Source organism: Bos taurus, chromosome 22 (genome assembly GCF_002263795.3).
Source record: "Bos taurus isolate L1 Dominette 01449 registration number 42190680 breed Hereford chromosome 22, ARS-UCD2.0, whole genome shotgun sequence".
NCBI lineage: Eukaryota > Metazoa > Chordata > Mammalia > Artiodactyla > Bovidae > Bos > Bos taurus.
Genome location: NC_037349.1, coordinates 15,587,925 through 15,606,573, shown reverse-complemented (window position 1 = coordinate 15,606,573; position 18,649 = coordinate 15,587,925). Strand labels below are relative to the sequence as shown.

The window sequence follows — 18,649 nt, the reverse complement described above, 5'->3', positions numbered from 1 at the left end:
CAACTCCCAACTGTTGCCCAGGGAGAAGAAAAGCAGAATAGAAAGTTCACTGTGTGATGAGGAAGTTGTCTGCAGGTGACAAATTCACCAAATAGGTACATAGCACTGTGATAGAGAACTGAGATACGGAGACCTTCAACCTGAGAACCTCCATGTAGATCTCAAAGTCCATCTTACCTTCACGGATAGTCACACTCCACACAGTCAAGTAGACTAAAAATGGACAGAACAAGAAAAGAGAAAAAAGGCATCCCCCCACCCCACTGCAAGACAGTTTCTCATCAAGGTGGAAGTACAGAAAGTCAAAGACCATGAGTTCGATCATTTCAATGGCAGGTTCACAGCAAATATAAAACACACTTTCTATGAGGGCAGAGAGAAGAGAAACCTTATTAAAGAATGAGATTAAAAAAAAAAAAAAAGGCTTCAAATCTTATGGTTAAGAGTAGAACACATTCCTAAAACAAACGCAGAGGTCGGGCCCATGTTCAATCTACCATAGCATGACCCAGTTAACTATTAAAAGCTTTGGATTCCAGCAAACAGCAAATGATGAGAATGTCCCAGGCATCTGGAGAAGATAGCTAGAGAGAGAACAAGCAAGCAGGCCTTGGGCAAGAGGTGAGGAAAGGCACAGTGAGGCTGGTAGCAAAGCAAACAGAGGAGGAGCCTTCAGATCCTGACTCAGCAGCAGAACGTAGGCACATCCTGGCACGACTCGGGGCATCAGCGGTCACCTGACAGTCCCTAAGAGCTCAGCACCTACCAGTATCGCTTAAAGTGTGACCTTTCTCATGAGAGGAAATGAATTCGAGAAGACGAAGCAGATTCCAGAAGAGACGCGACAGCCAGAATGAAGGCTCGGGCAACAGGGATGGAGACAAGAAGGTGAGGAATAAGGAAAAATTAAACCAGGTGAGGGTAAGAACTTACAACTAGAAGATGAATAAGTCCTGGAGATTGAATGCATGGCATAGTGATTATAGTCAACAATACTGTACTGTAGACTTCGTAACTAAGAGACTAGATCTTAAATGTTCTCACCACACACAAAAAAGAGAATTGTGTGATGTGGTAGAGGTGATAGCCAAGCTATGGTGGGAATCATGCTGCAATATATAAATGGATAAATCAATACACTGTATATCTTGAACTTAAATGTAACATGTTAATTATATCTCAATTTTAAAAATAAAAAAAGCAAAAAAAATCTAATGTAAGAAACAGGAGACCCAACAATTCTAATACATGATAGAATGAGCTCACTCTACAGTTACTTATTAAGCACACACTATCTTTACGGAACTATTCTATTCACTTCAGGCGTATCAGTTACCAAACAGAGCTAACAGTGATTTATTCTCCCTAAAGGGATCAGGATGTTGTTTTTGGACTGGATCTTCAAAAATAGGGTGTTTCTTTCTTTTTTTTAAAAAATATATTTTATTGAGGTATAGTGGACTTACAATGCTTCAGGTGCACAGCAAGGTAATCAGGTATACAAGGCATACAAATACACACATATTATTTTTGAATTTATTTTCCATCATAGGTTATTACAAGATATTGACTACAGTTCCCTATGTTATACAGTAAACGTTTGTTGCTTGTTGCATATCTTTTTTAATTAGAAATCTAGCATTCTATTCATACTAAGTCAAACAAATAGAATCAAAATGTCATAATTTTTCCAATTAGGCAAAAATTCATGTTTATCAAATACATATATCATACATATATATATATATATGTATACAAAAGCTTTTCTACTACACTTGATAAAGGCTCAAGAAAGAACATCCCCCCAAAAAAGAAGAGATGGAGAAACTGGAGAACATAAACTAAATGAAATGGGAGCACTGAATATGAAACAGAAAAAATGAAACAAACTAGATAAAAGTAAAAGATCATCATATAGTCCAGTTGTTTTTAAACATGACTGCTCATTAGAAACATATCTGGAGCTGTGGAGAAAAAAAGCAATACCTGACCATTTGCACTTTTCAAAAAATTTCAAGATAATTCTGATATGCATCTGGATTTTAAAAAGTGATGACAGGTTCTTCTACTGGATCCTAGTTTTGGTGATACAGAGTTCTATTATTTTCCTGTTGATCAATCATGATACATAGTATTAAGTGAGTAATACTGTGATCATAGTTATATAATCACAATAGTAAAAGATATTTATCAGTTTTCACAATAAAATAGACAAAAAATAAAAGATAATTACGACTGCAAGCCATAATTGGAACATGATTAACAATATAAAATAATTACATACAATTGAGGGAGGGTCGAGCAGAGTGGTGTGGTAAGTGGAAGGGCATACATGCACATGTTTGCATCCACCCAGCCTTTTGGTTGGTGCATTTAATCCATTTACATTTAAGGTAATTATCGATATGCATGATCCTATTTGGAGAAGGCGATGGCATCCCACTCCAGTACTTTTGCCTGGAAAATCCCATGGACGGAGGAGCCTGGTAGGCTGCAGTCCATGGGGTCGCTAGAGTCGGACACGACTGAGCGACTTCACTTGCACTTTTCACTTCCATGCATTGGAGAAGGAAATGGCAACCCACTCCAGTGTTCTTGCCTGGAGGATCCCAGGGACGGGGGAGCCTGGTGGGCCTGCAGTCTATGGGGTAGCACAGAGTCGGACACGACTGAAGCGACTTAGCAGCAGCAGCAGCATGATCCTATTACCATTTTCTTAATTGTTTTGGGTCTATTTCTTGTAAGTCTTTTCCTTCTACTGTTTCCTGCCTAGAGAAGTTCCTTTAGCATCTGTCGTAACGCTGGTTTGGTGCTGCTGAATTCTCTTAACTTTTGCTTGTCTGAAAAGCTTTTGATTTCTCCATCAAATCTGAAGGAGTCTTGCTTGGTAGAGTATCCTTGGTTGTAGGTTCTTCCCTTTCATCACTTTAAATCTATCATGCCATTTCCTTCTGGCTTGTAGAGTTTCTGCTGAGAAATCAGCTGACAGCCTGATGGGGATTCCCATGTATGTTATTTGTCATTTTTTTCCTTTTCAGTTTTAATATTTTATCTCTGTCTTTAAACTTTGTCAGTTTGATCACTATGTGTCTCAGCGTGTTCCTCCTTGGATTTATCCTTCCTGGGACTCTCTGTGCTGCCAGAACTTGGTTGACTATTTGCTTTGCCATGTTTGGGAAGTTTCCAGCTATTATCTCTTCAAATATTTTCTCAGGTCCTCTCTCTCTCTCTTCTCCTTCTGGGACCCTTACAGTGTGAATGCAGGTGTGTTTAATGTAGTCCCAGAGGGTCTCTTAGGCTGTCTTCATTTCTTTTCATTCTATTTTCTATATTCTCTTCTGTGGCAGTGATTTCCACCATTCTGTCCTCAAGTTCATTTATCCATTCTTCTGCCTCAGTTATTCTGCTATTGGTTCCTTCTAGATGCAGGAGCCTGGTAGGCTGCAGTGCATGGGGTTGCTAAGAGTCGGACACGACTGAGCGACTTCACTTTCACTCTTCACTTTCATGCATTGGAGAAGGAAATGGCAACCCACTCCAGTGTTCTTGCCTTGAGAATCCCAGGGATGGGGGAGCCTGGTGGGCTGCCGTCTATGGGGTCGTATAGAGTTGGACAAGACTGAAGCGACTTAGCAGTAGCAGTGTATTCTTCATCTCTGTTTGCTTGTTCTTTAATTCTTCTAAGTCCTCGGTAAACATTTCTCATATCTTCTCAATCTTTGCCTCCATTCTTTTCCCAAGATCCTGGATCTTCTTCACTATCATTATTCTGAATTCTTTTTCTGGAAGGTTACCTATCTCCACTTCATTTAGTTGTTTTTCTGGGGTTTTATCTTGTCCCTTCATCTGGGACATAACTTTCTACTTTTTCATCGTGGTTAACTTTCTGTAATACAGTTTTTGTTTTAGCCGCTGCAAAACTGTGCTTCTGTCTGTCCTCTGATGGGTGAGGCCAAGAGGCTTGTGTAAGCTTCCTGATGGGTGGGACTGGCATGGGAAAAATTGGGTCTTACTCTGGCAAGCAGGGCCTTGCTCAGTAAAGCTTTAACCCAATTATCTGCTGATAAGTAGGGTTGCACTCCCTCCCTGGTAGTTGTTTGGCCTGGGGCAACCCAGCCCTGGGGTCTACAGACTCTATGGTAGGATTAATGGTGAACTCCAAGAGGCTTTACGCCAAGGGGGCCCTTCCAGTGCCCCCATTCCTGCAGTGAGCCCCTCCAACCCACACCTCCAGAGGAGGCCCTCCAACACTAGTTTTGGTTCAGTCTCCGGTGGGGTTATTGCTGCTCTCCTCTGGGTCTTCGTGTGTTCAAAATTTTGTTTGTGCCCTCAAAGACTGGAGTCTGTTTTCCCTCAGTCCTCTGGAAAGGCTATAATTGAATCCCGCTGGCCCTCAAGGCCAGATTCCCTTTGTCAGATCCCCAGGCTGGGAAGCCTCATGTAGGGTTCAGAACCTTCACAACAGTGTGAGAACTTCATTGGCATTATTATTCTCTAGTCTGTGGATCACCCACCTGGTGGGTTTGGGATTTTCATTTTATTGTGATCGCCCCCCTCCTATCATCTTGCTGTGACTTCTTCTTTGTCTTTGGATGTGGGGTATCTTTCTTTTGGTGGGTTCCAGCATCCTCCTGTTGATGGCTGTTCAACAGCTAGTTGCAATTTTGGTGTTCTCGAAGGAGGAGATGAGCACACAGCCTTCTACTCCACCATCTTGAACCGAAACCAGAGGATATTTCGAAAGCTGCAGTGGTGGTTCAGGCAGTCCCTGTGTAAGAAAGGCATGAGCACATGTACATAATGAAGTATGCCATGCATGTGGCGAGGTGACAAGGGCACTGTTTCCAATGGCTGCTCTAACAAATTACCACATGCTTAAGCCACAGAAATTCATTCTGTCACAGCTCTGGAGACCCAAAGTCTGAATTCAGTGTCACTGGGCTGAAACCTAGCTGCTGGCAAGGCCACCCTCCCAATGTAGGCTCTAAGGGAAAAACTCTTTCCTAGTCTCTCACGGTTCCCGTGGCTGCTGGTATTCCTCACCCGAGCAGCAGTACTCCAGTTACCTGTGCCCCTACTACATGCCTTCCCACTGCCACATGTCTTCTGAAGCAGGAAGTATGTTCTAAGATAGAGTAAATACACTCAATAAACAGTAGTTGATATTATACTGACAACAATAGCTATGATTCACTAACATTGATGAGGCATAAAATAAGAGTTTTATATGAGGTTCAGAGGGAGCGCAAAGATAAGAATTGACAGAGAATCGTCATTTTACATAAACTGCTTGTCTCAAAGGTAAGGCTGCTTCTAGATGACCTGCACTGGGAACTGCAGCCCTGCTTCAGCCTTTCACTTGAAGCTTTAATGGCAGTTTTGGCATTTCTTATTCTCTGTCCTCTAGACATATAACATTCCCTGTCCTCTTGCTTCCTGGACCTGAATATCCTTGGAATACACCTCTCCCCTTCTTCCCATGATTCATTAGACTCTTATCAACCTCAGATTAGATTCCATTTCTCCCACATACCCAAAAAAGGGTTAGATCAAGGTGGCAGGATGGACTCCTGTAATCAAGCTCTATTTTCTTAATTCTCAAGTTGTGTCCTCAAGCTCACATTTATTCATCAGTATCCTCACCTAACTGAAAGATCTCTGAAGGTAAGGACTCACTGAATGCTCAGTTTCTATCCCAATACCTAGCATATTAATACACATTCATGATATGAAGTTTTTTGCTTCACCTTAAGTGTACTGCTTGCAATGAATTAGAAGTGGATGACTGTGAAGCTCTCCATCTTAATATACAATTGGGTTACATGGATGTATGCATGTAAGTCAAAATTCAGCAAATGAATACATAAAAACTTAAGTGTATTTCATCATAATAAAATTTTACACCAAAAAAAAAAAAAGGTAAACAGTCTGAATTTGATAATTGGTTACAAAGAAGGGATACTAGAGGATTCCTAGGTTTCTGTCTGAGGTGCCACCAATAACAATAGAGAATACAGGAGTAAGAATAGCTGTGAGGGACTTCGGTAATGGTCCAGTGGTTAAGACTTCACCTTCTAATGCCAGGGGTGTGGGTTCAATCCCTGGTTGGGGAGCTCAGACCCCACATGCCTTGTGGCCAAAAAATGACAACATAAAACAGAAGCAATAATGTGACAAATTCAATAAAGACTTTCATAATGGTTCACAACAACAACAACAAATCTTTAAAAAAGAAAAGAATAACATTGAATAGAAAAACATGCTAAGTTCTGAATAGGGTGATACAGCATCTACCCCATTTTTCTAGGGTTTGTAGGCTCATCCTACTGCATTTCCCTTCCCTATAAAATTTCTCTAGGCATTATGTATAACAGGTGCTCAATAAATAAAGTTTGCTGAATGATTAAGTCACTCACAATCCAAGATACTCTCAGTTCAGGCTACACCCATTTCACAGATGTGAACACTGAGGTTCAGAAATGTCAAGCAAAAAGCCCAAGAGTATACCACTAGCAAGTTCAGTTCAGTTCAGTTCAGTTGCACAGTCGTGTCCGACTCTTTGCTATCCCATGAACCGCAGCACGCCAGGACTCCCTGTCCATCACCAACTCCCGGAGTCCACCCAAACCCATGTCCATTGAGTCGGTGATGCCATCTGTAAGTAAACGACATAGAGGTGTGACTTGAACTGAGTGACTTAAAACTCTTTTTTCTCAGGCGACCACATTCCTTAAAACGTCTGAGGAGTTGTCATTACCTATAGAACAAAGTCATATTCCTTAGAGCCGCGCAGAAAATGCTTCACATTCCATCCATAGATTAACCTCTCCCCATCTTGTCTTTTCACACTGTACTTTTTCAGTACCTCATAACTCCCCAAATTTCATAATATTTTATGCCTCTGTGGCTCTGCCTCTGTCCAGAACACCTTGTCTTTTCTGAGATACTTACTGTCCCTGATCCTGATGCCAAGCGTCAGTCACTCCTCTGACCCTTGTCACATATACAGTTAGTATTATTGCTCTGGTTACTTGTTTACGTTATTTATCTGCCCTATTGCACTGTGAGCGTAACGAATGCTAAACCCACGTTTAACATCATTCTTATAATGCCAATGCCAAAAACACTAATTGGCTGATGGCCATGTGAGTGCTTCATAACTGTGTGTGTGAAATGAAGGCCTTGGTCATAAGAAATAAAAGAAGCAGATGAAGGAAGGCAAATGAGGATCGTTTCTATAGGCAGAGAGCACCTCCAGTACCACAGGTTCTCATTAGAAGATAGGACGTGGGCAAGTTACAGGCCTGAACCTCCCAAAACAAAACAAAAAACAAACAAATGTCAGTGCAAAAAGGTCAGTCAAGAAAAGGGTAATCAACAGAATGAACAATTTAGGAAGGTGATCAGAAGCCTGGTGCTTCACACTTATTTCTTCATATACATAAATTTTTCCTTTTTATCTGCTAATCAAATTTCTTCTTGTCTTTAGATATAAAGACTTCATAGTAAGTTTCATAACTATGTATGTATGTATGCATATGAACACACATACACACAGAGGATTACAGGACAGGACTCTAAGCAGGTGTGAGCTTCCCAGGTAGCTCAGGGCGTAAAGAACCCACCTGCCAATCAAGGAGATGCAAGAGACTCAGGTTCGATCCCTGCTTCAGGAAGATCCCCTGGAGCAGGAAATGGTAACCCATTCCAGTATCCTCCCCTGGGAAATCCCATGGACAGAGGAGTCTAGCGGGCTACAGTCCATGGGGCCACAAAAGAGTCAGACATGACTGAGCGACTGAACAACATAAGCCAATGTACTTACTTGGTCAGGTTTTCACGGCAGGTGGGTTATACTGTGGAGACAATATGTGAAAAGAGGAATGCTGGGGTTCCAGTTCTAAATGGAAGATCCCACTCTCATCTCCCCCATGCATACACTGAATCCACAGCTATAGATGGAACAGTCTCCTCTGACAACAACCTAAAAGCTGGCTGAGCAAGCCCTCCATAAAAGGGGGAAACCAGAGAGAAACCACTTCGAAGCAGGTGGGAAAGGCTGAGACAATCTCACCATAAATGCTGCTGCTGCTGCTGCTGCTAAGTCACTTCAGTCGTGTCCGACTCTGTGTGACCCCACAGACGGCAGCCCATCAGGCTCCACCGTCCCTGGGATTCTCCAGGCAAGAACACTGGAGTGGGTTGCCATTTCCTTCTCCAGTGCATGAAAGTGAAAAGTGAAAGTGAAGTTGCTCAGTCGTATCCGACTCTTAGTGACCCCATGGACTGCAGCCCACCAGGCTCCTCCGTCCATGGGATTTTCCAGGCAAGAGTACTGGAATGGGTGCCATTGCCTTCTCTGACTATATAGTGCAGCTACCCACAATAAGGAGGTAACACAAAACCCAGAGCTTCTCCCTGAGGAGCAAACAGCTCATAACTCACATAGGGCTCCCTGGCTTTGAAGACTGGCACCTGAAAGATGAGCCCCAAAACGTCTGGTTTTAAGGCTCAAGGCCATGACACACGTGGGGTGTGGATACCAAAGAACGATTCTCAAAGGGCTTGTGTGTAGCCTCACAGGCACCAGGGCCCAGCCCAGAAGCAGCCCCCTGAAAGCACCCCGGCTTCATGTGAGAGACTCAATTCCTAGTCTTAAAGCGACGGCAGAAGGGGCAGGGGCCTGCTGGGATGCTCCCCAGGGATGGAGACTGGTGGACATCATCTTCCTGCTCCCTGCCATCTTCTGTTTGGTGACCCAGTTTTTAGGTCTGCTATCCAGAGGACACCCCTTCTTTCCCCTGGCTCTGGCAGTCAGAGGGGCTTGTGTTCCTGGGTGCCGTGGGGCTGTAACAATCACAGAGACAGTTCTTGAAGACTATCACCCCCAGGACACCAACACAGACAAAACACACCCCTCATCTCTCTCAGAAGAGGCCTGTTTATTTGTCCAGGAGTTTTGGCCTCAGAAGCAGGTTTCTGGTGTGGCACACATGAGCAACTACAGAGGTGCGTTCACGGAGCACAGGCTGGGGGATGCCTTTTTACACTCACCCTCTGCCATGCTATAGCTCACCAGCATCCTCCAGAAGGGAGCTCGTCCAATCCTCTGGAGCCCTGATTTGTGTGACTGCTGCCCAGAGGACACCTCCAGATCCGGGGACAGTAGGGAGGCTTATGACTGTGGTCCTATAGCACTTATCTCTATTTCGGTAGGGTTTTTTCCCCCTCTGAGGTTTTATCATGTTTTTTCGTTTGAAACATATTCCTTTGTTTCTTCACTTTGCTTGATTCTCTGTGTTGGTTTCTATGCATTAGATGAAAAACAATCACTTCTCCGAAAGGGTAAAGAGTTGGTTGCAAGAGATGAATCTTAGTGTTCAGCCCTGCCCCAGCTCCTGGCTGTCATTCAACCCTTTGTGATTGTCCAAGAAGCTAATTTTATTTTTACTAGTTCCCAGTAGTTGAGGGTATGCCAACACAGGGTCCCAAAGGGGAGGATCTCAGTCAGCACCTAGATTTAGGCTGATTGGAAGCCAAACACTCAGGTATCAGTTTTTAAAGAACACAACGAAAGCAAAAATAAACAAGTGCAACAACATCAAACTAAAAAGCTTCTGCGCAGCAAAGGAAACCCTCAACAAAACGAAAAGGCAACCTAGAAAATGGGAGAAAATATCTGAAAATCATAAATTTGATAAGAGGTAATATCCAAAATACATAAAGAACTCATGCAACTCAACAGTGAAAAAAAAAAGTCCAGTTAAAAAATGGGCAGAGGATCTGAATACACGTTTTGCCAAAGACAACATACAGATGGCAAACAGACAGATGAAAAGATGCTCAGATCACTAACATCGGAAAAATGTAAATCAAAACCATAATGAGATATCCTCTCACACTTGTTAGAATGGCTGGTATCAAAAAGGTAAGAAAGAAAAAATGTTAGAGATAATATGGAGAAAAAGGAACCCTTGAACACTGTTGGTGGAAAACAGTATGAAGTTTCCTCAAAAAATAAAACTACCCTAGAATCCAGCAGTTCCACTTCTGGGTATTTATCTGAAGACAAAAAAAAGTAACTTGAAAAGATATATGCACCCCAGTGTTCACTGAAGCATTGTCTATAATACAATGGCCAAGATACGGAAAAAAACCTAAGTGTTCATCAACAAACTGATAGAGAAAGGGTGTACGTTACACAAAACATATGCATAATGGAATATTATTCAGCCATAAAGAGTGAAATATTAACATCTGTACCACATGGGTGAACCTAGGGGTATCATGCTAAGTGAATTAAGTCAGACAGAGAAAGACAAATTCATATGATCTCACTTACATGTGGAATCTTTCAAAACAACTATAACAACAATAAAGCTCAGAGGTAAACTGGCGGTTGACAGAGGAGGAGAGTGGGAAAAATGGGTGAAGGGAGTAAAATATAAATAAGCTATAAAATAAGTAAGCCATAAAATAAGCTATAAAATAAGTCATGGGGATGCAATGTATAGCATGGCAACCATAGTTACTGATACTGTACGTATATTTGAAAGCTACTAAGAGAGCAAATCTAAAAAAGCTGTCATCACAAGAAAAAAATTCTATAACTTTGCATGGTTAACTAGACTAGGACTGTGATGATCATTTCACAATATATAAAAATACCAAATCATTATGTTATACCCCTGAAACAAATACAAAGATATATGTCAATTATGCCTCAGTAATAAAAAAGGATAGAACAGAATATCCATAACAGCCTATATTAAAATGAGGCTCCAACCTAACATTCTCTGCAACCAGTTTCAAAGCTTCTGAATTAACAGGAGGTAAGACCTCTAAGCCGGAGAAGGCAATGGCACCCCACTCCAGTGCTCTTGCCTGGAAAATCCCATGGATGGAGGAGCCTGGTGGGCTGCTGTCTATGGGGTCGTACAGAGTTGGACACGACTGAAGTGACTTAGCAGTTTAGGAGCAGCAAGACCTCTAGGCATCTCTGACAAATGCTACCTATAACTTATTATCAAGGTATCAAGATAACAGAAAGCATTACTATTATCAGATTATTTGCAAATATGTAAACTACTGACAAATTATAAAGGAAAAACAACTCAAGTCCTCAGCAATGAAATTTTCAATTTATTCAACTGCCTGCTAAGCTGCAACTAGAACTATTGTTTTTTAGTTGCAGCTTAACAGGCAACTAAAAGAATCTCATGCTCTTCAGAGCTTAAAATTAAAAAAAAAAAGTTCTTGACAAGATGGTCATCAACACCTATGTCTAGCCACAAGTACATGAATTAGTACCAATAGGAAGTTACTCACAACTCAATTTCATTAATTTTTTCCAGCAAATACCCCTCAATAACAGCACAGTTCTTGGCCAAAGAGAATCAGAGGCCAGTGGTGGCTCAGACGGTAAAGCATCTGTCTACAACGTGGGAGACCTGGGTTCGTTCAATCCCTGGGTCGGGAAGTTCCCTGGAGAAGGAAATGGCAACCCACTCCAGTACTCTTGCCTAGAAAATCCCACGGACAGAGGAGCCTGGTGTCCATGGGGTCTCAAAGAGTCAGACATGACTGAGTGACTTTTCTTTCTCTCTACAACAAAAACAACAAATACAAGTAAAATGAAGTATAATCTACTATTGTTCCCCCTCACAACATAGACACATTGGGGCAGAGGAAACACAAATGCAATCTTTGTTTCAGTATTCAAATTATATATAAAAAATTTCAGTTTCTGAATGCCTACTATGCACAAGGCACTAGAGTTTAAAATGTGACGTGGCAGCCGTTAATATAGGAATCATGCCTACCTTCACCTATTCATCAATCACCACAAAACCAATTTTTAAGGGGTACGATTGTCTTGTCTATGCATTTTGCCTCCCAGTGATTGCCTTAACTCAAACAGAAGGGGCAAAATAATGTTTTTATGTTTGCAAGGCTTTTTATTGCATTACATTAAAAACAAGGGCTCTTCAACCACAAGAGGGGCCAATAATAACTCTCCAGGTTTTTTACAGCAGCTTTTTCAACAAAGTAGATAATTTTTTTTAAGTGGAGTTTTTCTAAAGTGTATTTAAACTGAAAAATATATATTTAACAAAATACAGTAAAAGTTTATCTCCACTGTTAATGGAATTGTAAAGATACCTCTCTTCCTTGGCCCTCGTGTTTCTGTCTAATCAGTTTTTGCCTTAACTAGATGACAATGTTTTATATAAAGTGCCTTAATTTTTTTCTTAGAGTTATTCTACAGGATTGAGTGTTAGCGCATAATAGGCTCAAAAGCACATTTTTAAAGAGTGACAGCAAGGGTCTACCTTTTCCTCCCTTCAGTTTATAAGCTTTTGCTCATGAGTTCCCACACCTTAGCTGGCAACCTCTATGATTCAACTCTCTAAAACACCCATCCAACCTCACTTCCTCTCTTTGGGGTAAACTGACCTCATCTTCAAAGAAACCCTTTGCCTCTTCCACAAAATCTCCTATGCCATTCAGAGTTCTTTTTGCATTTCTCGGCTTACTGTGTGCAAGACTGAGATTGAAACTAAGCACACAGTCTGAAGTTTGTCAGATGTCCAGCCATACTTCTGAGGGCACAAAATCCAAAAGAACAATTCAATTTACCATGGCCATGATACAGTGAACAAGATACAGGGCTGCCTCCTCAGAACCTTGGGAAATACATAGAAAGCAAAAATTAACTTCTCTAATAAGCAGATAAACAGTTAACACCATCATACGTTGCTGAGGCCCTGATTTCAGAAGAGATGAAAAGTGTCAGCTGTAGTATAAAGATAAGACATTCACAATAGGGACTCTATCTATGGCATCAGGAAGATTTTATCATACACTGACTTATCTATTGAGAACCAACCTCATTAGGAAGGCTGATGACTCAAGCCCTAAAGCATCTAAACAAAATACTAAATAAACTTGCTTTGCAACCTGTAACATGTAAACAATACTTTTAGTGAGCAGACTTCTGAGTAAGAAAAGCTTTAAAACACTATACCAAAGGTGGCAACTCTAAGGAAAGCCAAATAAGATGTGCTTAGCATATGAACAGTTTGTTAACTCAAGAATCTGATTTTAAGTATCCCGAGTTCTAAAAAAAAAAACTGAAACTTTTCCCCTGAATTTTCTATGTACTCTTTCTCTCTCTCTCTTTTTTTAAAAATAGCATTAACATTGTACTTGTATCCTAGGCTATCAACATTTAAGTTTCCTAGTAATTCCTGTTTTCTTCTCTAAGGCATTTGAGTATCCATAGTATTACTAAATATGAATTGCACAAACCATAAATATTGTGAAACAGTGAAAAAGGTTTCAAAGTATTCTGAAGAAAATATACAGAAGTCTGGTCAGTTTCCACATAGTTTTGGCTACTTAAATAACATTTCTAATTAGGTTACAAGTAAAGAGAATTTCATTATATTACAGGTTTGTTTAAAATGGCCTATACTGACTGGTACCATCAAGAAAGAAAACTATGTTTATTACTGCTCTCTATAAGCTACTCTAAGCAAGTGTTCTATCTACCTCACTTAGAGAAACTATGAGGTTTTCATTTTTATTATAAATATCCAAACTGATTAGAGTTATGAATATATGTATTCCTCTGAAATAATTCCTTAACCAGTGAATGACTGAAAACTTCCAGACTGAAAATGATAACCCTTGGGCAAATAAAGACCTTTTTCTCCTGGGAAATGACTTCTTAAATCCTGCCCAGGAAAAGAAGAAGAAGAAGAAAAAAAAAAGGAGTATGTCTCACACAAGTCATAATTTAAATGATTAACATGGCACTTTATTTTAAATAAATGATACTAGGGAAGCAAATTATCATAACCATTAGATCAATGACAACATAGGCTCTTGAATATATTAATATTTCAACACATTATTAGCATTCTTTTAACTTTTTAACCTGTAACTATTTTTTTCTTCATTTTTTTTCTACTTAAAAATATTTTTGTACAATTTTTAAGGTTATTTTCCTAACCTATAACTTTTTCCATGTGCTGGAAATCTTTTCTCCCAATTGCTTCATACCTTTTTGCACACAGTAGGAAAGCCATTCTGGGGAACCAGACATAGCATCATCATCCAACATACATAACTAAGAAGCTACACGTGGAGCTTTTAGATTTTACATTGCTTAATAAAACCAAGTTACATTTTGTTGTTAGTTTCGAAATGAGTTTATCCACTATATAAAGAAAATGAAAAACTAAAGATCCTAGTCTCAAACTGAATAAACTTTAAGAAAAAAAAAACCAAAACACTTTTCTAGACAATTATTTCATGATTCACAATCAAGAGTGAGAAATTACAGAACTATGCAATTAGACCAAAAATCTAACTATAAAATGTTTCTGAATGTCTATTATAATAATACAGGCTTTAAGGACTCATTCAGAGGCACATTTGATTCTGAAAGGTATTAGTCAGTGTTGTTTATACTAAGTGTACCACCCATGGGACTTTAAAATCTTCTGTTAGGTTCTCTGTCACAGGAATGACATCTGCATTTGCTGGTCTGTAACTGGCACTTTGGAGAACAGGCAAAACAGTGAAGCATGGTTCCCTGTTGGTTCATCCAAGGTCGAGGAGAAGAACCATATTCACAATTCTCTGAGATAATTTACGTTTATGATTCTAACTGCCCAAACTCATCCTAGTCAAATTTAAACTTTGAATTTCTTATAACAGTATCTATTGATGTACTTTGATATTTCGGAATGAAAAAATTTAAATCAACTGCAAAATGAGTAATCAAGTACTAGGACTTTTTTTATCATAATGTTTGTGTCAACATAAATTTAAAACAGTTGAAATGTTTAATTCTTAAAATTTTATTGAAATTTTCTATTTATAAAGCCCCTTTGGACTCAACCAGACATTTGAGTAACACAAAAGCTTTGTCTTCAATGATCTGACAAAACAAGTGCAGAAAAACGGTACTACAGGACATGATGGAGGCGCCATAAAGAAAGTGTAGGAAAACACCCATGGATCTTAGAAGGGAGATCACCATCTGTTTGGGGTCAGAGAAATCAACCTGAACCAAGTCATGGGAAAATGGGAGGTAAGCAAGGAACATGTGTAGGAAACGATGAAAGACACAGCTTGGCTTGAGCCCAGAGCACAGGAAGGAAATAAGACTCCAAAGTTAGCAGCCTCACTGCCTGCAAAGAGCTTGGAAGTCAGGCTGAGGACCTATAATAAGACCACACTGTGTGTGCGACTGACTGCATGAGTGCTCACAGTGTCTGACTCTTTGCCACCCCATGGACTGTAGCCCTCCAGGCTCCTCTGTCCAAGGAATTTTCCAGGCAAGAATACTGGAGTGAGTTGCCATTTCCTTCTCCAGGGGATCTTCCCGATCCAGGAATCGAACCCACATTTCCTGCATCTTCTGCACTGGCAGCAGATTCTTTACCACTGAGCAACCTGGGAAGCCCTCTACTGTGGGAGGCTGTGCTACATATAAGACTGCGCCTCTTGGGGGTGTAAAAGTAACTAAAAAACCTAAGTTATGTGGAAAGCATAGGCACAGAACACGTACCTAAAACCTGCAATAATTTAGAAAAGGGAGTAATGAGAGTCTGAACCAAGTGGCCCCCAGGTGACAATGGGGCTGGAAAGGTGGCTGGACTTAAAGGCTACTGGACATGGTAATAAATTCTGTGTTTGGATCAATGGAGGTGGGGGAGGGAGAGTGAAAAGACAGTACCACATCTCTTAATCTGGAGGACCAGAAGAATCTAAATACCTAAGTTCAGTTCACTTCAGTTGCTCAGTCATGTCCAACTCTTTGTGACTCCATGGACCGAAGCACACAAAGCCTCCTTGTCAATCACCAACTCCCGGAGTTTACACAAACTCATGTCCATTGAGTTGGTGATGCCATCCAACCATCTTATCCTCTGTCATCCCCTTTTCCTCCTGCCTTCAATCTTTCCCAGCATCAGGGTCTTTTCAAATCAGTCAGCTCTTCGCATCAGGTGGCCAAAGTATTGGAGTTTTAGCTTCAACATCAGTACTTCCATTGAACACTCAAGACTGATCTCCTTTAGGATGGACTGGTTGGATCTCCTTGCAGTCCATGGGACTCTCAAGAGTCTTCTCCAACACCACAGTTCAAAAGCATCAATTCTTCGGTGCTCAGCTTTCTTTATAGTCCAACTCTCACATCCATACGTGACTACTGGAAAAGCCATAGCTTTGACTAGATGGACCTGTGTTGGCAAGTCATGTCTCTGCTTTTTAATATGCTGTCTAGGTTGGTCATAACTTTCCTTCCAAGGAGCAAGTGTCTTTTAATTTCATGGCTGCAGTCACCATCTGTAGTGATTTTGGAGCCCCAAAAAATAAAGTCAGCCACTCTTTCCACTGTTTCGCCATCTATTTGCCATGAAGTGATGGTACCAGGTGCCATGATCTTAGTTTTCTGAATGTTGAGCTTTAAGCCAACTTTTTCACTCTCCTCTTTCACTTTCATCAAGAGGCTCTTTAGTTCTTCACTTTCTGCCATAAGGGTGGGGTCATCTGCCTATCTGAGGTTATTGATATTTCTCCCGGCAATCTTGATTCCAGCTTCTGCTTCATCCAGCCTGACATTTCGCATGATGTACTCTGCATGTAAGTTAAATAAGCAACGTGACAATATACAAACTTTACGTACTCCTTTTCCTACTTGGAACCAGTCTGTTGTTCCATGTCCAGTTCTACCTGTTGCTTCCTGACCTATATACAGATTTCTCAAGAGGCAGGTCAGGTAGTCTGGTATTTCTGTCTCTTGAAGAATTTTCCACAGTTTGTTGTGATTCACACAGTCAAAGGCTTTGGCATAATCAATAAAGCAGAAATGGATGTTTTTCTGGAACTCTCTTGCTTTTTCGATGATCCAGAGGATGTTGGCAATTTGATCTCTGGTTCCTCTGCCTTTTCTAAATCCAGCTTGAACATCTGGAATTTCACAGTTCACGTATTGCTGAAGCCTGGCTTGGAGAATTTTGAGCATTACTTTACTAGCGTGTGAGATGAGTGCAATTGTGCAGTAGTTTGAGCATTCTTTGGCATTGCCTTTCTTTGGGATTGGAATGAAAAGTGACCTTTTCCAGTCCTGTGGCCACTACTGAGTTTTCCAAATATGCTGGCATATTGAATGCAGCACTTTCACAGCATCATCTTTTAGGATTTGAAATAGCTCAACTGGAATTCCATCACCTCCACTAGCTTTGTTCGTAGTGATGCTTCCTAAGGCCGACTTGACTTCACATTCCAGGATGTCTGGCTCTAGGTGAGTGATCACACCATTGTGATTATCTGGGTAATACCTAAGTACCCTAACAAAAACAGGAAGTCAAGGAGACACACTGAGCTTTTTGTATGGTTTAGTTCAAGGGAAGGAGGTGCAAATGAGATCCTGGTTGGGACTTGTTACATTTGAGAAACCAGTTGCAAACACAATTTGATACGCAATTAGATACACAATTTGATATGCAATTTTGATATGCAATTAGAAACATTACTAGAGTACTGAAGAAGGCTTCATCCTAAGGAATTCTGAGCCCTCCCTACAGACAGGATAGCTCAAGCAGTTGTGAGTAAACAACACAATGAAAACACAGACGGAGACAGAATCTCAGAGTGAATGGGGGTAAAAAACAAAATTAACTACTGGTCTCAGGTAAGACAAGAAGCAAAATGTCATAAGAATTAGAATGTCTGATAAAAGTCTCCAAAGGGAGTAGCTATCTTTAGTGTCAAACACTAAAAAGGACCCAAGAAAGGTAAGTATTAAGAAAAATAGAAGTCCACTGGAATGTGACACTGAGGAGTTCTGTGATTTTTAAGAAGTCAAGAGGTAAGGATTTGGAAAGGGGAGATGGCAACAGAGAGGGGTCACTGATCTGAGAAGTCTTTTAAAAGATAGGAGAGTGGATTTCTCTATCTTATCTCCAAGGCAAAAAACCACAATCAAACTCTAATGAAAATCCAGAAGGGTAAACCCAACTGGAGAGGAAGGGGGAAAAATCCCTTATTGATACTATTTGATGATTTCCATGATGTAAGCACAACCACCATGACTGATTTCAAGTTGCCAACTGTTGGCAAAATTCCTGAAATTTTAGCAATAACTCTAGACCACCACTGCAAATTGGCTAGTCTATGGTCTACTCTGCAACCAGGCAATTCCATGACAGCTTTCCTCTAAACCCAACTGATACGTAAACATTCTCTGGGACAAACCTTGCAGTAATTAACAGATGTCTATCTAACTCTTGTTACATATTGCTTTCTCAATTGTACTGCAACTGAAAAGAATTAGATGTTGAAAACCAAATGGCTCCAAGGCATGCCCGTCTACACTAGGAAGGAAAGGATAAGAATCAAATGTTCCAAAAAGCCTTTGTGGCTTCTCAGCATGGCTCAGTGGTAAAGAATCCGTCTGCAAACCAGGATATGTGGGTTTGATCCCTGAGTCCGGAAGACCCCCTGGAGAAGGAAATGGCAACTCACTCCAGTATTCTTGCCTGGGAAACTCCATGGACAGAGGAACCTGGGGGGCTACAGTTAAAAGGATTGCAAAGAGTTGGACATGATTTAGCAAGTGAAGAACAAAAAG

At 40.7% G+C, this 18,649-nt stretch overlaps 1 protein-coding gene across 5 annotated transcripts in view; it reads right to left on the bottom strand.

Moving 5' to 3' along the window:
* Positions 1–18,649, bottom strand: part of ABHD5 (abhydrolase domain containing 5, lysophosphatidic acid acyltransferase) — a 61,879-nt gene that overhangs the window by 40,277 nt on the left and 2,953 nt on the right. The window contains exons 1-2 of one of the 5 annotated variants that reach the window (XM_059879780.1): positions 6,508–16,988; positions 4,515–4,768 (exon numbers count right to left, since the gene is read on the bottom strand). The gene's annotated coding sequence lies outside the window, so the exon portion shown is untranslated. 5 annotated transcript variants of the gene reach the window in all.